The sequence below is a fragment of the Lemur catta genome, chromosome 5, assembly GCF_020740605.2.
Source record: "Lemur catta isolate mLemCat1 chromosome 5, mLemCat1.pri, whole genome shotgun sequence".
In the NCBI taxonomy this organism is placed as follows: domain Eukaryota; kingdom Metazoa; phylum Chordata; class Mammalia; order Primates; family Lemuridae; genus Lemur; species Lemur catta.
The window spans coordinates 109,402,260-109,425,667 of record NC_059132.1 but is presented as its reverse complement, the minus strand read 5'-3'; the positions used below and the strand labels follow the sequence as shown (position 1 = coordinate 109,425,667).

Sequence of the window (23,408 nt, the reverse complement as noted above, 5' to 3'; positions counted from 1 at the left end):
TAAACCGGTGAGCAGCTCCCCCATTCTGAACCGAAGTAATTCCGTTACAATTGCTAAGGGTCTCCGGGGAGCCACTAAGGCTGCTACGGTCTTTCGCTCATACAGCCAGGGCTCCCGCAGAACAGAAAAGAATCTGAATCCAAAGATTTTAGGCCCCATGACAAAGACCCAGTGTTCCTGCAGGTGTGGGCCAAGCCCTGCTAGGGAGAGACACGTCTTTCTTTAGGTTAGTCCATGTTGTCACTGAGAAAATAATTACTGTATGTCCTTGAGAGCTGTAATTAGTCACTGAGGCACCGGCAGACTCACAGCCTCCCAGGTGGGAAAACTGAGCCAGAACTGAAGGACCCCCTGCCTCCCTCCCTCCCTGGGTCCTCCAGACCGGGCAGAGCCCCACGGGACACTGCAGCATTTAGGAATGATCCCAAGACTGAAATGTTCCCCTCCTGTGGCAGGGAGGGAGCCAAGTGAGGCAGGGGTGTGCACTGCAGTAGAACCAGGTCAGGAAGGGGGGAACACCCAAAGGGACTGCATCAATTAGGGTCCCAGCAGGAAACAAATGGCATACTCATAGCAGGAAAATGCAAGGGAAGTTGAGCGAAGAGCCTATTAACAGAGGTGCAGGCAGGGTGTAGAGAAAGCACAGGGATTAGTGCACTCCCTGGGGCAGGTACGGCAGGTGTGACCACCCCTAGGTGTGAAGTGGTGACAGGAGGAGTGCTCACCAGAACCCAGGGACAGAGAGGCTGTGTGGGAAGGGCCATTCGACAGGAGCATGGCACTGTGGGGACAGGACGCGGCTAGCAGGCAGTGACACGCACAGGGAGCCACGTCCCTACCCCTCCTCCCTCCAATGCCCAGCTAAGCCTATCCTTGGGCCAAAGGACAAAGGGGCCATTGATGTAATAAGGTCATCTTCCTGGTGCCCAAAGTGGAGCAGAGGGACGTAGAGCAAGTCCAGAGGGCAGGCAGAAGTTATCCACGGACACTTACGTTGAGAAAGCCCGAACCTTCCGGTCATTTCCTTCAAATGTATGAAGAAAATTCAGGCTACTGAGAACTTGAATCTTGGCGGTGGTTAAAAGCATTGGTGAGACAGCCTAGGTTAAAATCCTTGTTCTACCATTAACTAGCCTTGTCACCTGCAGCAAGTCGCTTCATCCCCCTAAGACGTGGTGTACTCACCTATAAATAGGCACCATAATAATGCGTATTCGTAGAGTTGTTCAGATGCAGTAAAGCACTCAGCATAGTTAATGGTGTATATAGTAGGTGAGCAATAAATGTTCATGTTGATTTTCCTGTTATGACTGTTGCTGTTTTTCGACAAAATTTGCACACTACATGTCATCTGATGTTTTCCTGTTGAAGAGGCTAAAGGGAAGAAAGAAAGAAGTTTCTCCATCCCATTCTCTCCAGCACGAAGAAAAGACGGGAGTCAGGTCACTGGATGTGCCAAGATACAGAGGCTACGGTGGCAGCCAAGACACGCGGAATGCCAGCGACACGAGAGAGGGCTGTCTGCATGCGAGATGGTGGTAGGCTCATGCAGGCTGAAACTTCCATGCCCAGGAAAGGATTGGGAGGCTCACAAATTCCTCTTATACTTAAAAGAGGAAAACAAACGAGACAGAGAAATTGAGTTGATGGAGAGCAATGTATGTATTACACAGAGAAATGAGAACTCTTCAGCAATTTACTGGCAATCTTAGCACGTGTTTGAGAAAGTGAAGAAAACAGAATACCTCCGACAACAGCAAAAAGTCACAATCTGCATAAACTGTTTTGTATAACTGGCCACAACTTAAGTGCACTTGCAGAGACTGATGCCATTCAAAGGAACCCTAGAGCAATCCCACTGCCTCAGCCTCCCGAGTAGCTGGGACTACAGGCATGCGCCACCATGCCCGGCTAATTTTGTTTTTATATATATTATTTTAGTTGGCCAGATAATTTCTTTCTATTTTTAGTAGAGATGGGGTCTCGCTCTTGCTCAGGCGGGTCTCAAACTCCTGACCTCGAGTGATCCACCCACCTCGGCCTCCCAGAGTGCTAGGATTACAGGCATGAGCCACCGTGCCCGGCCCAGTATTTTTTAAATATTCACTATGCATCTAATTTTGTGCCATGCCTAAGATGATGAGGTCAGTTTTATTTTTCCAATGCCCCATTTACTCCTTCATAATGAGGAGGATGACTCTTAGGTTGCATACAAGTAACCAGGAAGAAGAGTATTTTTCCCATGATCTAGTTCTAGAACATGCAGAATTGAATGTAACTCTGACCTTTAAAAAACTAGACTGGAAGAAGTAAAGCAATACTTTCAACAGAGTATATTCATTGCTTTTAAGAAGTGAAAGCATACGTAAACCCAAGAAAGGGCATGTCACTTGAAATTTGATGTATTTTTTTTTTGAGAATGGAAATGAAAAGAAACATGAATGCAAAGGTTAAAAGCTATTTCAGAATTTGTAAGTGGGTTGGCCTGACAAGTGGCTGATGACATAAAATTCTACATCCCATTTTATATTAAAGTGAATTTGTTTTGTCATGTGTATTATAATTCACATCAGCAAAGCTGGTAATCATTTCACTGTTACCTCCACTTTTATTGAGGGAAGAGCCCGGAGAAGCAAGATCTTAGTTCTTATCCAATGCCAGAAATGAGCTGCAGTCAGAACAAACAGAAGACTTAATTACAGCCTCTAAGTGAAGGCAGGAACAGTACACGTGTAACTGAAATCTTATCCAAGACAAATTAAAAAAAAATAAGGAAGGGAATAAAAGGATTGAAGCTAACTGGGATGCTGGCGTTTGGAAGAAGCAGTCAAACTGAACTTCTACCCTTCTATAAATCGATATTGGTAAAAACTAGTTTGGCATTTTGAGTCTTTGGGAGAATTTTCAACTGATTTTGGGTTTGTTTTGTGACCTTCCCCCAAAATAGTATTTCAGCATTGACAATAAAAAGGATAACAGTAGATACGGTCCATATAATTTCATGAAATAAAGACATATGTGACTTGGGCATAGTTTACAAAATGTGTAATCTCATTTATGGCTTAAGCCGGGGGTAAGCAGCATATAATAGAAAACACATAAAAATAAACCTCTTAACAGAAGGCAAGTCAAAACTCACCAGAGTCACATAATCACGTCATTCGGTAAAATGAGCAAGCTGGGAAACGGGGAAACATTAATCCTAAGGGCGTTTTCAGTTGAGTCACGACAAAGCAAGGCAGGTCGGCTTAACTGTGGCACCTCTGCGAGATGCTGATGACACTGAGCAGTCTCCCGAATTTAACAAGATTTTCAGCTAACCCTTAATTGTCAAGTCATTATAACAACGGCTGATGTGTCATCTCGGCTATAATTGCTTTGGGCTCTTTTCAGCACCTGTTTTGCATTTACTGTTAGTATTAAGAGACTTAACACAAATGTAAAACGAGAGGTATACATTTGTTAGGAAGCTTTTTAAACAACACACCACACAATGGCAATAACTTGCATCTCTTAGTGCAGTACAAAGGAGACCACCTCTTTGAGCTCTGCAGGCCCCAAATTGTGAAAACAAAACAACAACAAAGAAACTCAATCCGAGAGCAATTTCACAAAAACCTTGAAAGGGTAAGAAAGCAACAATTTTCACGTAGCCCATACTGTGTGGGGGAAGAGGATTTATTTACCAATACGTGCTCCACCCCTCCTAAAATGCCTAAAGTCACTTCTGTGGCCACAGCTGCTGAGAAGTCACGGAAAATGAAGTCGCGGGAAACAAGTGAGCCACTACCCTGCTCACATGTGTTCTCGCCCTACCCCTCGGTCACAGGCGGGCAGTTTGTAAAAAGAAAGCCCTTGACAATCACCTTTTCAAGTCCCTGTGCTTTCTCTAAAAATAACATTGGTCCTTACCTGAATAGGTTTGAACTGAACTTCTGCAGAGAATTTACATGAATATTTTGATCTCCACTGATGGAAGTAGAGATTTATGGGATCCATCCACAGAGCTTCAGTTGTCAAAGCCAAAATAACCATCGTGGGCAGACTCAGGGTAATTTATTCCCATCAGAATATTAAAAGTATCCGGATGTAACTGTGAGGTGTATGTACTTTCAGGTCTCCCCTCTTGTCCGTGTCTGGAGGGACAAGAAAATGTCCTTGCTCTGACCACCGGGTCAGTGTAGAACCACAGACCCTGGGGCTTGGCACAACACTTCAGTGAGAATAACTAAGCTGTTCTGTCACAGGAGTGACCTGCAGGCCCTGCAGAGTTCGGTCGGTGTCTGGCTTCTTAGCACTGCCATGTTGATGCCCCAGTGTGGGTGTATAATTCATCCTTCACAGGGGGACGGTTTTGAAATCCTTCTGATATCAAAACGACCCAGCTGCCGGCTGGCCTCCTCGGCCCTGGAGCTGAAGTTATCTTGTTTCAGAGCTGAGGTTTCCATTCTTCCTTTAACATGAAAGCACAGTGGATCGATAGGAGTTTTGAAAATCTGTTTGCAGAAAGGTTTATCAACTAGTCCATTTTATTGTCACTTGAGAAGAGTTTAGAAAGTATGTCTTCCAACATGAACCATCTAGAAAAGAAGGGAGTTAAAATAAACTGCTTTTTAGGGATATTACATTAAAAAAAAACCATAAAGACCTGCAGTAGCTATTTAGGAGCTAATTTTTATATTGATGTCAAAAATAATATGGAATAATGTCAGTAGCTAAAATAGTGGGTGCAAGGGACTGAAAAATGAAGCCACAACACAGATAGTATCTGAAAGTTAATGAAGTTGTGATCCTTCAAAAAAAATAAACACTATACTAAGAGAGTTCTCAAAGATTTTTTTTTTTCTGTTGCTGCTGTGGTAGATAAAAAGCAGTGTATATTTTACAGAAAGAGAAATCCACTCTCAGGACACTAAGAGAATACGAGAGTTGTCAAAGATTACATGGCAAGCTCATTCTGGATTCTCAGACTCTAAGCACACCTCTCTGACCACATTACTGCACAATTGTTTTAGAAGTCATTTTACATGACTTCTGAAACACTGCCAAAGAAAAAGAAATAGAAGATTTCTTGAGATATATTGCAGCAGGTTTAGTTATTAGAGGGAAAAAAATCACAGTTGTAGTTGACTTAATGCCCCACGGCCTCATTTTCTTAATGCTACACGCCAATAAAAGGTTTTACTTTGCAACTTCTTAGAAGCCAGCTGAAAGCCAGCAGATGGCTTCGCAATGGCCCTGATAGGCACTTTTTTTGATCTCTAACTTTTGATGGATGAGGTATAATTTTTAACACAAGAATTTTATGGCAAACTGTGAGGTTAGAAGAAAGAAACATTTGTTGAGTGATAAAAAAGACACATAAGATCAAGTTAGACTTGAAACGCCATTTCTATTTTTTCTGACTTGAGAACCAAGAAGGGACCTTACTCCCTACAGAGAGGAGATTTTGAAGATGAAAATGCAAAGTTGGGGATTTCAGCCTAAGACTGTCTGTCTGTCATAGAAGAAGCATGATTTTATGACTTTTGGAGAAGATTAAGGGAGAGATGGGTCTTTGAGAAAGGCCTGTTGCGGATATGAATTGGTAGGATAGAATAGTGCACACGTGGCAAACTCTCTCCCTGTCTGTGAATGGCAAGGAAAGAGACACACAATTGTATTTGTGAAATTAAAGGCATTCTAAAGATTTATGACTTTTTACATTCATTCTAAGGCATTCTAAAGATTTATGACTTAAAATGAACGTAAAATATGAGTCTAGCAATGTCTGCTTTTTGCAGCTACTGCAGGGTTTGATTTGCAAATGCATTTGATTTGGAGAAATGGCACTTTGTAATTTATCCACTGGCACAATAGATGATCCAACATTCATTTAGTCCCTTTCCCCACACTGCTAACAAAATGCATTATCATTTAGTAAAATTACCTGGTATTTGGGGAAGCAGGGGGGCTAGGGAGATTAGAGGTGAGAAAGGGTTATATTACAGAATGATGTCTCCTAGGAAATAATCTCACCTTAGGGTGATATAAAATAAACAACTGGCGAAGGCAGTTACAGAATATCGTATATTTGTTTTAATTGGCTGAGTCCAGTAATACTTGATGGTTGATATTATCAGTACACACGCACATGGCTATATTGTATTTCCCTTGGTTTTACTCTCCTCTTATTTAATATTCCTTCATAACTTTGCACTTAAAACACAGCATGGAGATGTAGAAAGAAAATCATATGAGTGCATAAATAATTCATTCGCACCTGAAGGCATAAAAATCATGCTAGAGAAAAACAAGTAATAAGAAAGGAGAACAAGAAGTTAAATTTAAATGTTGTTAGAAGAAAAAAAAAACACCCCAGTGTAAATCTAACTGAAGGAGTCAGAACATTAGTGAAAAATGACATCGCTCTCTGAATGAGGTTGTGTAACTTTACTCTTTGGCCCATATCATGGCAATCGAACTAATTCATCAGGGATTGTCTTGAACTTGAATAACTTTCGTGTCTGGAAGATTGTTAATGTTAAGATACAGAACTGTCAGCTCAATATAAAAAGATTTCCATCTCTATTTACGTAGTGTTTTTTTTACCTTTCAGGATAATATTCTGAACTATGCCTGTGCTTCTTATAAGCACTTGTCAATCCACTTGCAAACTTCAACGGCAGCAGCACCGTGTCTCCAGATTTTAGAACAATAAAGGTTCTAGTGCTGAATAAAAGATAGTGACTACTTTTTAAAGATAGTGTATGTGTTTAAAACATAAAAAATATTTTTATGGAGAAAAATTTTAATAGCCTAGGTTTGATAATACTTTAACAAATCATTTAATCATTTTGTACATATTTCTGTAGAGTGATATTTAATACAGTGGTATTTATTAGTTTATGTTCCTATAAGTATTGATGCATGTATAAAAATAGAAAAATGATACACAGTAAGTGGTATTTATTAGTTTATTTTCCTATAATAAGTATTGAAGCCTGTACAAAAATAGAAAAACAGAACACAGTAGTCCAAAATCTCAAAAAAATTTAAGTGCACATATTTTAAAAATTTAGGATATGAAAGGCAGCCAAATTACCTTTTTATTTATTAGTATTATGCTTCCCTATGTATATACTTCCTTTAAATCTACATACTGATAGATTAAATAAGAGTTAGCATTCATTTAATGCAATGTGTCAGGCACTGTGTTAAATACTTTACAAGATTTATCCCATTTAATCCTCCCAACAACCCTATCAGTCTCACCAACTTAAAGGTGAAGGAAGATGGTCCAGAGGAGGGAACCTAGGTAGGAAACTTGTCCGATGTGATGCAGCTGGTAGGTGAGGGAGCGGGGTCCCAGCAGTCTGCATCCTGGGTGTGTGTTCCTAAACACGTGTCATTTTCTGGGCTCATCAAAGGAGAAAACATATCACTGGTTCTATTGTTAGGAAGAAAAATTAGGTATGTGTTGGGTCCATTTTAGATCTTTACCAATGGATCCACTGAACTGAAAGGATTTGGTTTTAAAACGATTTCACCCATCAAGCGATTGTCTCAAAATACGGACATCAAAGAAGTTATAATTTTCTCTACCATTATCTCCCAATTATAATATTTTATTTTTTAATTTCAACAAGCATTTATTGATCACAACCTATGTACCTGGCGTTTAAAAAATAGTAGAAAGGGTAGGACAGGAATTAAATTATACAGATATTTTATTTGGGTAGATAGTTTTCAGCAAATTTCATTGATATTTGGGTGCTCACTTTCGTTTGACAAATAATTAATGCTACTCATGACAATTATCTGCAGTCTAGATCCACTGGACTTTCTCTCTGACTTCAACTATTCTTCCTTATAATGAAAGGTACCTGCAGCCAAGGAAAAGGGAGATCGTTTGCAAGTGACTGGAAGGTCATCGCACCTGTAGCTATTAATACAATTTCCTTCCCTGTAACCGTTTAGGTTTGTCTCTTAATCACCTTCGGTTTGGGGAATGAAGAATCAAGGAGGTAACAGCTGCAGGTCTGAAGTCATTTCAAACTCCCCAGAGGACTGGAGGTTCAACAGGGCACTGACTGCCCGGCCTAGAGAAGTGACGAGGAGAAGAGACAGGCAGACCACGAAGAGAACAAAGTGAGGTGGCAGCAGTGACACCGCCTGGTCCCCCATTTCTCTTGACTGTTCAGCGGCCAATGCTTTATTCCATTGTCCTGTGCTCTGTCCGGGACGAAAATATTCTTCTTAGAGAACCTTTGATGTGTAAGAGCCGTTGCTATTCTAAAGCAGAAAATGAAAGTGTCTCTATGGAAGAAGTGGCGGGAAGATAAAAAGGGCATTTTCCCCCTAAAAAAGCAATACAACACAAGAGGAAATCTGAAAATAAATATAATCTTTCTCTTACACACAACAACAACAAAATCACATTAAAAATTACTCCAACCATTCCCAAAAGTAAGGCAATCTAACGATTCTAAGATTTCTTATTAGTTGACATCCATCCATTCACCTCTGTGGGAAGGACTGAAGAAAGTAAGAGAGCCTCTTTGTTCTATTCCAGTCCTGCCGGTGCTGGAGGTTTGAGACTGTGCTTTGATTTTCCAGAATGAATGTATTCCTTCCAGGTCTTGGAAGCTCCAAAATAGAAAGGCAGTCTTCAAAGAAAGGCAGTTGTAAACTCTCTGGAGAGATTTTGAGCCTTTTCTCTTGCAAGCGGGATCTTTATCCACATGCAATTAGTCTAAAAGACAAATCCCTCCTGAGAAAGTTCATGGAAAAGAAGCAACATTTCTAACATAATTTTCTCATGCTTTTTATAACATCATACTGGAAGCTGGAAGTAAAGTCAGAGGTCATCCAAGCAAGAGTTTCCTCTAAAACTCCCTAGGAAGTAGTCGTTTGTTTTAACACCGTCTGTGCTGGGGAATCCTGCCTTCGTGAGATAGTCATTTCTTCCTAATTCTGAAATAGAGTCTGTCCTGCTTCATGATCCACTCATAGGTACTAGATCATCCTCTTGGAGCATCAGAGATTTCTCATCTCTTTGCCCTGTAACAGTCCTGTTACACTTGAAGACAGTTATGTACACACAAGCCTTTCCTGCCTTGCAGAGAAAAGAACGTGGAATTTGGGGTCAGTCCTAGATTTAAAACCTGGCTCTGCCATCAACCACTTTCACAGAACTGGATGTAATAATAAGTCTCTCTAAGTCTCTGCTTCCTTAATGGGAAAGCAGAGGAAATCACACCATCCTATACAGTTGTTAAATGGATTAAATGAGTTAATGTCTGCAAAGTGCCTCACATCGGAGGTGCTGGGTTAATTGTGGCTGGTGTGACTACTAATTCCATGGCTGCAAGGTCCCTCCTTCCACCTCAGTGGGTTTCCTCCTGACGCAGTAGAGTAGAGCTTCCCAAAGAGGCTGTCACAAGTGGGCCAAAATATCATCATTGTCTTGGGTGTCATGGCCTTGGTGCTGAGAAAGCGCCATCTTCAACCTGATGCTCTCTCCTGAGTACTGCAGCTTTTTTAGAATACAAAAAGTCTCTCTCACTTGTCATATAAATATTTTTTCATTATCAGTGTTTAAACAGCACCTTGTGTTAGAAGTGAAGGATTCCTAAGAGAAATGTGTTAGTTCTTGACAGTGTTTTTAGTCCCTCAGCTCCAAGACTGGCCCAGCAAGGCCTTCTCTACCCACTTGTATCTTCCAAATACTGCCATTTTCTGGGTCACCAAGGTGGAAAAAAAGCTAGGAAAACACTGTAATAGAATGTATTAATGTCTGTTTATCTAGCATGTGGTACTATATTTAACTAAATGTTATACCCCAAAAGACTAAGAAAAGTAGAATGAATTATATTCTTCCATTTTTCCTGAACCTGATACTTCTATTATTATAGCCTAAAATATGGATTTTGGGAGAACCACATCAGACTATTAACTCACGTTGACCTTGCAGTTAACGAACACTTCTAGCAAAAATGTAGATTTATTCATTCCAAAAAATACTTATTTGGGGTCTACTTATTATGTGCACTATTCCAAGCACTAGGGATATAACTTTGAACGTCATCCACAAGATTCCTTCCCTTATCAAGTAAAAACAATACAACTTTAAAGTAAGTTAATGGAATCTATAGTATCATCTGAATTTTAAACAATAAATAAATAAAAGGGCTCCCAATGTGCTGCCTTGGCTCATTTCTGATCAGAAGGGTAAATACCAGAACCCAAATGGAATAGGAATAAATTGCTTTAAAAAATAAACTAATAGGGCTGGGCACAGTGGCTAATGCCTGTAACCCTAGCACTTTGGGAGGCCCAGATGGGAGGGTCACTTGAGGCCAGGAGTTTGAGATCAGCCTGAGCAAGAGCGAGACTCTTTACAAAAAACTAGAAAAATTAGGTGTGGTGGCACATGCCTGTAGTCCCAGCTACTCAGGAGGCTGAGACAGTAGGATTGCTTGAGCCCAGGAGTTTGAGGTTGCTGTGAGCTATGATGATACCACTGCTCTCTAGTCCCAGCAAGAGTGATAACCTGTCTCAAAAAAAAAAAAAAAAAAAAAAAAGAAAGAAAGAAAAAATACCTAATTTTTTCCTGTTCATTTAATATAAATAAATGCAGAAGAATGCATAATAAGCTGCCGACATGGCTAGCATTGTTTCAGCTACTGTGTATTATTATACGCAACATCTGTCCTACTGCACTAGACACATCTTTGCAGTATGCAAATTAATTGATACGAATTGGGGTATCTTTCTCATAGCAACTACCAGTGGTCCTTTTGATAAAGCAAAGCAGAACTGAGACTGAGACTCTGTCTTCACGTCACACTTGATGATGATGTCCAAGGATTGAACGGTCCAGGTATACTCTCATGGCATTGTGGCAGGATTGGCCAGGTTGTGACAAAGTGACAAACTCCAAAATATCAGTGGCTTAAAGCACAAATTTTACTTATTTCTTGCTGTGCTATGTTCTATGGCAAGTTGGAAGCAGGCCCCTGCCTTTGGTGATCTTGCAGGGACCCCGGCTGGCTGAGCAGCTGCCAACTTAAATATTGTCAGTCACAAAGCCAGGGGGAAAACAGACGCAGCGAAGGAGACACTGCCTCGTAAAGCTTTCGCTTCCTCCAGCCAGAGAAATTAATTGGCGCACCTAAGTCCAAGTGCACAGGGCAGTACAATCCTACCATGTGCTGAGAAAGAGAGACAGTCTAGGATTTGGCAACGGCCGTGATCACTGCCACAGGAGCGCTGTTTACTGATTGTTTCCTTCCTCTCCAAAGTAACACGACTTTCAGGTGTTCAGAATCTGACTCTGACAATTATGCTAATATGATCCTTTGGTGCAATTTATAATGTGCATTAAATTTAGGAAGTTCTTATATTAACTGTCATCATAAATGATACATCACAATACATCTGGGATGTAATCTCTAATTAGATTTTCATTTATTTTAATGTTAAAGAAGTAAATCATTTTATACTTTCATAATAGAGTGACACTGATATAAAATACTTACGTCTCTGAGAGGTATGAATAAGTCTAGAATGATGTGGGACATTCACGGTTTTTCAATAAATTAGGATTTAGGAATTTATCAACTGTGGACGATTTTGGTTGGCCTGAACAGGGAGGAGCGACAGGACATTTATGTGAATTCTTCTGCTTGGCGTTGGATATGGTATATTGGAGTCCTTATAAAGTGAACCACTCTCTGGAACTCAGTTTGTAAAGAAGTGTCTGGCTAATAGTCTCCTCAGGCTTGTCTTTCTTTTATAAAAATTCTGTTGTAAATAGCATTGTATTTTCTTGATACTGTTCCTCTCTAATGAACCTGCTTTTGATCTTCCTTTCCTGGACTCCTGCAGGCTTTATGGCTAGTGCCTGTTTTGTTTGTGTGGATGCTCTATTGCTCACACGCTGGACAGAAGTGAGTATTTTTCTCTTTTTCTTTGTTTAATACAGAAGGCTGCAGTGTGCACTCTCCTCTGTTACTTGAATGCATTTCAAACAGTCTTTCAGAACTCCCACATGAGGACGACAATGAAAGTAGTCAGTAATTGTTGATGAAAGCTTTGTAACTTCTGCATCATACAAAAAAATTGAATTATTAAGAACAAAAGCTGGTCTCTTAACCTCTTTTGTATTCTGAGAAGGTTTACAGGAAACTCAGGTATAGTCAAGTTAGGTTATTCTTCCAATTTAGCAAATGTAATGTAAGACAGAACTTGATAAAAATTAACAAGATAATGTGACAAATTTGATCTTTATATGACCTGAAAATACTCTTACTAGTAGGTTGTTGAGATTATATGGTGTTCAGATATTCCAGAACTGAATTAGTTGAAGATTTACCCGCCCTTGCATTCATTATTGCCATAAAGTCTCCATAAATTACCCATTGTTTATTATGAAATTTTTACATATATTTGAAGCCTTGAGTTATAAACACTTAATTGTTGGGAGTGTATACTAACTCTAATGGTTGTCCAGCTTATTTATTTATTACGTATCCCATTCATTGAAAATACTACAGTAGGTACAAAAATAAAACAATAATTGAGAAAATACAGGATATAAGAAAAATATGAGTGAGAAAAATAAGGCTATGACAGTCATTAAACCAAGAATGAAAAAATTAACCTGGCCCTAGATCTCTGACTCTCTGTGTTACTAAGTTTTGTACTAACACTTCAAAAATAATGACCCTTATCAAATCACATTTCTCTCACTAAAAATTCTGGTTAATAATATATTTAAGAGCAAAAATATCTTTGCTATTAATAAATACTATAAAATAATTAGCATCATATCTTTACTATATTCTTTTAAATATTTAAAAATATGTATAATATGGTAGAAAGGTAGCACTCGTACATAATAAATACCTCTGGAGGATACGGCTAGTAGAGTATCCTGATAACACTGGTAATAGCTGGGGGGAGAGCTAGACCACGAACTTTTGTTCTGAACAGTGAGGGTCGGGCCATTATTACATTTACGTTATGGTGGCTGCATGGAAGACGGATCTAAGAGGTAAGACCAGCTAGAAAGTAACTACAGTAGCCCAGATGAGAAATGATAAGGACATGGGGTGAAGACCAAACAAAAAAGAAGGAGAGTGGGGCAAGTTAAGGAAATATTTAGGAGGGAAAATCAATGGTTTAATAGATACAGGAATTGTCGTACTTTTGCAAACCTTATCCAGGCTAAATCCCCAATGTGTAGACTTCAAACACGGTTCTAAAATATTTCGTTGTCAAATATATCATGCATGAAAAGGGTTTATAATATATATGCACAGCTTAAAGAATAACAATAACATGAAAACCCTTTCTTCTCTACCACCCAACCTAAGTGAGGGAACATTACCAGAAGCTTGGAAGCCCTTGACTGCCCTTCACCAGTCAGAGCTCCTGTTCTACTTCTAGAACTAACCACTGTGCTGAACCTTGTGTTAAGCATTCTTTTGCTTTTCCTTAGGGGAAAAGCATGTGATTATACCATGTGTATTACAGAAATGGTATCTCTAAACAATGTATTGTTTAATGTTGCCTTCTTTTGTTTCACGTCGACAGATAATACCGACACAACTGTACTGTGTGCATTACTGTGACTTGTGTCCCTTGCTCTGCCTGAGGTTCCTCAGAGCCATCCATTTTGACACATGTGATTACACTGGAGCAATTTTTGCTACTTAATGCTTTCCATTGTATGATTATACCATAGATTATTTATCCATTCTCCTGTTGATAGTTGTTTTTAGCTTTCTGCTCTTAAGAATAATACCCTATCTTCCAGTTAATGCTGGTTGTAAACAAGAAAAAAAAAAATAAAAGAAGAAGAATGCCCCATCAACATGCTCCTGGTCCGTTTGTGTGCGATAGGGTGCACCTAAATGTAAAATTAATGGATCATGGACTATGCACACATACGACTTTACTAGGCAACACAAAATTGCTTTGCAAAGAGAATGTACTAGTTTAGACTTCTACCAGTAATGAGAGTTGCCGTTGTTTCATATCCTCAATAACATTTAGCATTATAAGAACATTTTTGGTTTTTTTTTTCCTATAATGGGTCTATCATTATCTTTCATCTGCATCTCCCTGATGACTGATGTGTCTCAGCATTTCTGTTCTATGTTTATGGGCATCTGTATTTCTTCTCCTCGGGAATGCCTATTCATATCTTCTGTCCAATTTTTTACTGGGTTGCCTGTATTTGTGAGAATTTTTTCTATTCTAGATATTAATCCATTCTCAGTTATATGTGTTACAAATTTGTCTTTTCACAGCCATTAAACTCTATTTTGATGAGAAGTTCACAACACAATCAAATTTTCAACTGTTTTCCTTTGCATCCATTTCACACGAGAAATAGCAACCAAAAGAAACTCTTCAGTTTGACTTGGTAATATTTCGATTTGCTCATTCATGTAGAAATATTAAGGTATGTGCTGAATCTTAGTTAAAGCTAGCCAGTAAGCTCGGAACTGAGTGGTAGACAGTATGCTCGGAATGAAGGGAAAGGACTAGTTTGGAACTGCTATGAGCTATTGAGTGAGTTGTGGTATTATTATTACTATTATTAATAAAATCACTGTGCTATAACACTAGGGGATCAATAAATACAAGTTTATGACAACTCTAAATGGTAAAATTCCTCTTTTAATGTACTTATCTCAAAGTATGAGAATGCATATTTAAAATGATGCAGTTTTTAAAATTGTCTAATTGTGCTAGGCAGTGTGAATTCTTATTCATAGCAACTTCTACCTGTGCAATCAATATTTTTATAAACCTATCAAGTAAAACAATCTTCACTTTAAAATTTACATATATAACACTATGCATTCAATAAACTATCACTTGAGACTATTTGAAGAAAAATGTTATAAAAAATTCTGATTTCTAATGCTGAGATTTCAAAACTAAAGAAGTTAAATACAATCTAAAACCTGAAAAGCAACAAATTAGAACTGCTATTTTCCCCTTTGATTGATTTGCTTTTGTTATTAAGCATTAAATGACTTATGAAATCAGACATCACAATTTGCAATCGTTTATTTAATTGGCTTATTTCTGGGCAAGAGACATAGTTCTAGTCAGTTGGTTGGCTTTACATGAGCAATTGGTGGCTGAAATTCATTTAATGCTGAATTAAAGAATTGCAATAAATTATTTCCTCTTGATAACACATCTGCTTTAGGATCACCTCAATCCTTAGGCTATGAAATTGAGAATTTTATTTAGATTGCACTATTAACCTCCTGCTTTCCCAACTTTGCTTAAAAATAATTGTGAGTCATCCTACAATTCTATCTATATTTCACTTTTACTCATTTCTGTGTTCCCTAATTGCTGTTCCTCCAAAAATTATACTTAATTTTTCTTCTTTTCTTATTATACATCTTCCATAAAGAGCTCCAGGCATAATTATGTTAACTGGCATGTCCTTTTCTCTTTCCTTCCTTCCTGTCTTTTTTTTAAACAGAAAAACTCACCAGGATGAATCACGGCAGTGAACTTCCTGGTAATTTCATGATGTGAGCCACTATAGCATAGAACTAAATGACAGATACCCAGAAAAAATGTTTTCACACAATTCTAATAAAAAAAGACATTTGAAAATACTAACAAACTATTGCCTTAAATTTTTAATTAAAGGTAGTAGTGAGAAGAATGGTCAAGCAAAAGAAGTACCTTTTCTTTGTAGAAACAGATTTAAAGAAAAACTTTCAGCTGGGCACAGTGGCTCACGCCTGTAATCCTAAGATTCTGGGAGGCTGAGGCGGGAGGATCGCTCAAGATCAGGAGTTCAAGACCAGCCTGAGCAAGAGCGAGACCCTGTCTCTACTAAAAAAAATAGAAAGAAATTTGCTGGACAACTAAAAATATATAGAAAAAATGAGCCAGGCATGGTGGCGCATGCCTGTAGTCCCAGCTACTCAGGAGGCTGGGGCAGAAGGATCATTTGAGCCCAGGAATTTGAGGTTGCTGTGAGCAAGGCTGACGCCACGGCACTCTAGCCCGGGCAACAGAGTGAGACTCTGTCTCAAAAAACAAAACAAAACAATCCCACCAACTTTCTGTAACTATTAATCATTCCATTCAGATTCTCCAGGCTATAAGTGTCTTAAGGGCAAAACTTTATACCCTTAGTCTGACATAGTCACTCAATCTTTGTTGAATAAATATATCAATGAAATCATATATGAATGGTGAGAATTATGATACATTCGTATGTTTCAAATAAAACCAGAAACCTTTTCATGTTGTGATATGAAAATTGACATGTAGCATTTAAGAGCAAAGCTATACAAATGCTTTTACTACTACAAATAAAGTCTTTTTAAAAAAGAACGCAAACTGGACATTCTTATAAAGTTTCCTGGGATCTAGTCCATTGGTTGATTTTCTTTAACTTGTGCTGACAGAAAATCTAATCACACTGAACATGTCTCCATTTGACTAAAACAGTCTCATTTTTGGAATGCAATTTGCTGCCTGTTCCTTTTCTGATTACCAAAAGACTAATACTCCAAAGAAAAAAACGGCTCATTACTTTTATAACTTTATTAGACACCTTATTCTATTCAGAACATTTTAGAAGTAAATAGGAATGTGTTGGATTTCAATCATTTTATTTAAAAATATGTCAATAGAAAGAAATGCAGGAAATACATTCCTCTCATTTTTGCAGTATGAGAGAACAAATGAAACAGGTTTACGAGGTTGCTCACACTAACCTCTTCCAACATTTTCTAGAGCACATCTCACTATAACGTATTTGGTCACATACCTGGAGTCCCCACTTGTTTGAAAGCTTCTCAGAGGCCAGAACAATGTCCTCAGCTTGCATCCCTGGTACAATGTCCGGCATATGGTACACACTCATATTTTTAAGCAAAAAGTAATTTGGTATCTGTAACATAAAATTGAAGCTAATTACTCTTTTTAAAACAATGACTTTAAAAGCCAAAAATTCTTTTATTCTTGGATATCATCCTGAGATCGACTTGGGTGTTTATTAAAACATTAAGCAGTCTGCATGATACCTGTTAATAGACAGGTCCAGTTGCCTTGTTTCGTTTTGTACCATCTTCCCGTCAGATTACGGTGAACGAGGGGCCCTGCTTCATTTGTAACAGGCAAGCAGCTACTCAACAGACATTTACCTGCTCACTGGGTCTTCAGCAGTGCCTAGCGTAGGGGGTACATGCCCTTGAATACAGCAGATATTTCACAGACATGTTGAATAAACTGGGGAATAGCATCAAGTAAGAGAGCGCTGGCTTCTCTTGCCTCCCGTCTACTTTCAGGAATATAAATATACATGTGTTCTTAACATTATCAGGTAAGATGAGGCGAGGGACCCTAACCTGAACCAGGAGCATTCCAGGGTGTTTAGCCAATGCGAATGCTCTCTGTGGCCCTCAGTGCACATCCACTGATAGTCTGTTTCCCTCCCTTGCCCAGTCTTTAGGATTATCTCTAAAATCCTTGCTTTAGCTTTTGCCCACCCTGGAACACGCACTCCAGACATAGGGGCTTCTTCGGTTACACATCTTATCCCAGGCTTTCTGCACATTCGCTTTCTCATCCCACCCCCTTGCGTGAGTAACAACTACTCAGCTGCCAGCGTCCTCTCAAACACCACTTCTTCCAGGAGGCCTTGTTTGGATCCACCAGAATAGCTGAGATACCACCAGGTGCCTCTGGGGCACCTTACACTGGATCATAAATATCTCTTATATCATAACATCCATCATATCAATTAATGTCTGCCTTCCCTCTGGGCCTGTAAGCTTTGTGGAGAGCAGAGAATTTTTCTTCCTTGTCCATCACCATATCTCTGGCACCCAGACTCAGTGTACAATCACTTAATTAAATCAGACAAACTAATCAAACTGATCATGTCTTCAACTTGAAATAGGAGACCCAGTAAAGAGACTGGAGTCTGTAGAATTGGGTTTAGAGCCTATTACCAGCATGGTGTGGCCATTTGCTTTGACCCTGGCCCCCTTCTTCCCCAATAAAGCACTTGATTATGAACTCTAGCCATTATACCTCAGTGTCAAAACAACTGAAAGGTACATTTGCCGGTCTCTACGATTTCCATTTAAAGTCTAATGAGGTCAGTCAAAACTGGGGTCAAATTCACCATGTATTATTTATAATTTATATCCAACTTCAAAAAAGATGAGGCAGTCCAGGGTAACACAGACATGAAGCAGGCTATTTAAATCACCTAGGAAGATGCTGTTAAGGGGGAGAATGGCATGTCCGCTCATTTGATCACCGCAGCTCCATATGGCAGGAGTCAGGGCTCAAGCATGTGCAGCAAGGGGCAAACGGGGCCTTTGCTACGGCCCTTGATCCAGAACGTCTCATTCCCCTATTTTCTGTTCTTTCCCTTTATCTTGTAGGTGTACACATATTTCTTTTTAGATGTCAAAAGGGGGAAAAAATCAATTCATAACTCCTCACTAGTAGGACAATACAGAAGACAGATATTGCTTTTTAGGTGTCCTTTCCAATTATTCATTTTTTTTGTTCAATAATTAAAATATGCACAAAGATTGAATCTCGTGATGGAAAAACTGCATATAATGGAAATTCAGTCACCCCATTTGTAATAATAATAAATAGCTCAGCCAATGTGTTTATGGCCATCAGCATGCAGGAAACGGCTTGTTCCAAAAGTCTGTGCCCCACCGTGAATGCTAATGTTCATTTGTCAGCTCTTGTTTTATGAGATCCTCCATGGACTTTGTAGATAGGGTTTGTGCTGAAGGTTTTCATTTGTTTTAAAAACAGGGGAAAAGAAAATCTTATAGGTTGTCTACCATAATCTACCTAATGTAAATTATTAGGTCATTTGGTTTGATAACTACCTGGGTACGGATCACAATGATTATATTGCTAACTTTACCCTGTCTTGCCTTGCTCCCACCTCTTTCTTAATACCTGGCTTAAAAAAAATGAGACACTTAATCATAATAACCACAAAGGCAGAAATAACCTAGAAATCACGTCCATATTTTCAGAAAACTCATAAATCATCACAAACAGGTCTCTATCGTAGGGATTTCCCCAGATAGATTATACAATTTCCCCTGTATTTTTTAAGTGTTTCAAAACCCAAAGCTTGCCTTTCTTTATCATCTTAAAAAAAAAAAAAAACCCTTTATCCAAAGTATAAAATTAGTGATTAACATTTTTTTCCTTTATTTTGGTTACCTATCTTTTTTGGGAGCAGGATTATGATCTCAAGAAACAGTAGTTACCTCTGTATTTTACTCATCTGAGTAAAAGTTTACAAACCAAAGAATTCTGGACTTTAAAAAATGTTCCATATGTTAACCAACTTATTAAATTTTGCCATAGAAACATCCTATATCGTATCAGGGGGCTTCCACTGAAAATGGGGTGGTGGGAGACAGAGTTGATTTTTAAAAAACAAAACTGGCATGTTAAAAAAAAAAAGATCAGCTCATAAAGCACCTATTAAAACATTCACTTTTGGGTACTTACGTATAAACTAAATCATGAAACTAGATCATAAATCATAAAACTAGATGCTAGCTGTGAAAAACATAGATTATTCATGGTCCCCAAACACATAAAAGGTTGAACCTAAAACATTAAAAAGGTAAATACCACATATTATAAGTCAGTTATTCCCAAAGTGCGGTAAACCTGGGGTGTAGAAAGATGATTAAGTAGAACACAAGAACATATATATTTTAAATTTTGATAATTATATATTTAATATGTGCAGAAAAAAGTAATACCATACTCCTGTGATTTTACTGGTATCATTGTTCAAATCAAAGCTAAATTTAGGTTTATAAAAAGTAAATGATTTTTTATATACACATCCAATGGGGGTGGTGTGCACCATCTGGGGGACGGACACACTTGAAGCTCTGACTCGGGTGGGGCAAAGGCAATGTATGTAACCTAAACATTTGTACCCCCATAATATGCTGAAACAAAAAAAAATTTTTTTAAAGTAAATGATTTTAATGAAAAAGATTTTTTAAATCAATAGTATATTGTTACCCCAGGTATGACTGAAAACGGCATAACTGGCACCAAGATGATAAAGTTCAGCAAACACTAACTCAGGTGACTAACGAGCATTGGCGTCACACCTACAGTATGACTTCAGTGTTATAAAACTGAAATTAGGTAATCATAGAAAAAAGAAAGTGTGGTTAATTTGATTCATCAGTTACCACATTTTACACAACATCACTAGGGAAATAACAGTTCCTTAACATTTGTTCTTAGGCTTTTTATATTTAATTACTCTATTCAATAGTACATTGATTCAATCAATGAATATTTATTAAGCATCTACTATGTATAAGTCCTCTGATAGGTAATTTCTGGAAATATAGAAATCTTTTAAAACTACACTATTTTCTTTCTTTTAAAAACTTGTTGCTAATGTTTACTTTTAAAAGTAATAGTTTCACTGTTAGTAATACAGATAATATCAAGAAGTTTCCTAAGAACCTACTATTCAGACATAGATCAAAATGCTAATAGGTTATTTTTTAATAGTTTTTGAAAATGAAAATATATAAATTTCTTTAAAAAACAGTTTGAAACAGTGTGTTTAGTTTTATGTTTTTTTCCCCACTTAATATTTTGTTTCCTTTTCTGAATTTTTTTTTTTTTTTTTGAGGCAGAGTCTCACTCTGTCACTGGGCTAGAGTGCCGTGGTGTCAGCCTCACTCACAGCAACCTCAAACTCCTGACCTCAAGCAATCCTCCTGCCTCAGCCTCCCGAGTAGCTGGGACTACAGGCATGTGCCACCATGCCCAGCATTTTTCTATTTTTAGTAGAGATGGGGGTCTCGCTCTTGCTCAGGCTGGTGTCGAACTCTTGAACTCAAGGGATCCTCCCTCCTTGGCCTCCCAGAGTGCTAGGATTACAGGTGTGAGCCACCACACCTGGCCTAAGACTGGCTCTTAAAACACCTCCTGGTGATCCTGCCCATGGTCTTTTTTAATTTTCAACTGCCAGCTGGTTGCAAAGTATCCAGCCAAGGACTTTGACTTGCAGGGTATGGAAGACCTACTACATGGAAAGAGTCTTTTCCCCAGCCCTCAACCAATCCACAGCAAGAAAGCAACTAGGACAAAATACATTTTTATTGCAGTAAGCCCCTAAAATTTGGGGGTTGTCATAGCAATTAGCATACCCTAGTTCATTTATATTCTTCCTCTAAGTCTTAAAAACTTCCAAACCCCTGTCCCCTTGCTTTGTAGCACTTTTTCTGTGGGCCTTATTTTGATTTTTTTCATCTTATTTAATAACAGATGAAGTCATCTATCTAGTGCTCTCCTGGCCGTGTGAATATACTTGACTTCACTTACTGGCACTTCTCAAATCCAAAGCAAGACAGAAGGTTGCTGCACACATAAGACTGTTTTTTTTTTTCAACCAAGGATTTATCTAACATGACCCTGCAGGATGTTCTTCTCTACCATCTATCGAGTTCTCTAACACTCTGTACCAACAAGTCCAAGAAAACCTGTAATTTTCACGATGTACTCTGAACAGGGCACTGATACTGCGGGGTTAGTGCTTTATTGGAGGAGATGATACTTCCCAGGATGCAATGAATTACCACCTTTAAAGGTGAACCACCAAAGCTTTTTGCTCCAGGAGTGATATGATTGAACTTACATTTTAGAAAAATAATTCTGGTAGTGCTAGGAATAATGGTTTTAAGAAATACGAGGTTAGAAGGTGGGAACGTGATGAAGGAAACTGCGAGGGACCCTGAATGACAGCAGTAGGAACAGATGCAAAAGGTATTATCATCCCGACGCGGTAACAACTAACGCTTAGAGGAAAAAGTAGCAGAAACTATGGAAGATGTCTTGGAAATTTCTTACATGTCAATGACCAAATCAGGAGCCTACGAAGATAGATTTGGTGGGAAAACAAATGAATTCAACTCTGGAAATGCTGACTCTGAAGTGCCAATGGAACCTCCAAGTGAGAAATATCCTGGACGTCTAATGCTTGGAAAACAAACCTTACAAAAACGTAGGTTTGGGAATTAGTAACATACTGTAGTTGAAACCTTGTGAATAGGTTAGTCCAGGAAAAGATTAAGAACTGAGGAAAAGAAAAACAGCTAGAACTGACTGAATTCTAAATAATGCCTCCTTTTTAGAGATAGGAGAAGAATTAGTGAAATAGACTGGGAATGAGTAGCCTGAAAAGAAAAATACACTGGAGCCCAGATGCCAAGAGATGAGAAAATTGCAATAATAACAATTCTAATGTGCAGTTTAACCCATCTGTTAACTTTTAAATTTTAAATTATATTTTTTTATTTCTGGAAATTATGTCTTTTCTTAATTTTACTCATATTTTCTGAGCTCTTTTTTCACTTATTGAAATGTATTAAACATACTTATTTTATGTTCCGACTGACAACTGCAACTGCTAATTTTTGTATGCATCACATTTGCGGTTTATTGTTTCTGCCGGCTGTCCCGCATGGAGCCCTGGGTGTTACAGTGACTTTCAGCTGTGAGCCACTCATTCCATGGACCACATGAACAGAGTATTTTTCTAAGTGTGAGGTGAAGGGGGTTCTTTCAAAAAGGGTTTGCATTTACATTTGTATTTGTAATGCCTTGTGATGTTATTGGCCTGGGATCACATTTAACTAAATTCTTGGTTTAAGGTTTTCCTAGCCATCCAGGTAGTAGGAATTCTGGCTGCAAACCAGAATGAGGGCCAATTTATGATGACTAATTTCTTAGATGATGGCGTGGGTGTGTGTAGAGGGACATTTCTCCTCAAAGGGGAGGAAAATGGGCTAATTTTAGTTCTCTTTCACCTTGGGGAGGGAGCCTTTTGGGGAGCCTGGTTTTTGCAGTTCTATTAAACTTTCCATTTTGGGGTGGGTGCTGAATTTGTTTTTTGTTCCCAAATCCACCAACTAAGATCAGGTCTGGCCACAGCCCTTAAGGCAAAAGCCAGCTTCTGTGCCCAGCTTAGCCTCCTTTGTCAGTCTTTGACCTTAGCATTCTTTATTTTCTTGTTGCTCATGGATGCATTCAAAAAGATTAAAAAAATATTTTACCTGCATTATCACTTGTTTTCATCAGATCAGTTGATCCTGGCACCTAAACTGCCATTGTTGCACGGGAGATTTAATTTCTAAACACAGGTTTTTGCATTTGAAAATACACTGTATTGTATGAAAATCTAAACAAAAGATGTTAAACAAATTGCCAAGTAATTGCTTGCATAGTTTCTTTAAATAATGTGTATTGCTAGAGCATTTAGAGTTTGCTTTACAGGTTATTAATTTAACTACTTACAGAGAGTCTGGAATCAAAACAAGAAGTTAAATTATTTG

At 38.5% G+C, this 23,408-nt stretch overlaps 1 long non-coding RNA gene across 9 annotated transcripts in view; it reads right to left on the bottom strand.

Moving 5' to 3' along the window:
* The window catches only part of LOC123638692, a 42,375-nt gene that overhangs the window by 9,199 nt on the left and 9,768 nt on the right, over window positions 1–23,408 (bottom strand). For 6 of the 9 annotated variants that reach the window (XR_006735446.1, XR_006735448.1, XR_006735444.1 and 3 more), the window contains 5 exons: window positions 17,064–17,208; window positions 16,808–16,930; window positions 3,913–4,580; window positions 2,601–2,668; window positions 1,186–1,606 (listed from right to left, as the gene is read on the bottom strand). This is a non-coding gene — a long non-coding RNA (uncharacterized LOC123638692). The remainder of the gene's footprint in view (window positions 1–1,185; window positions 1,607–2,600; window positions 2,669–3,912; window positions 4,581–16,807; window positions 16,931–17,063; window positions 17,209–23,408) is intronic. The other 3 variants (XR_006735445.1, XR_006735447.1, XR_006735449.1) reach the window with 3 other exon arrangements.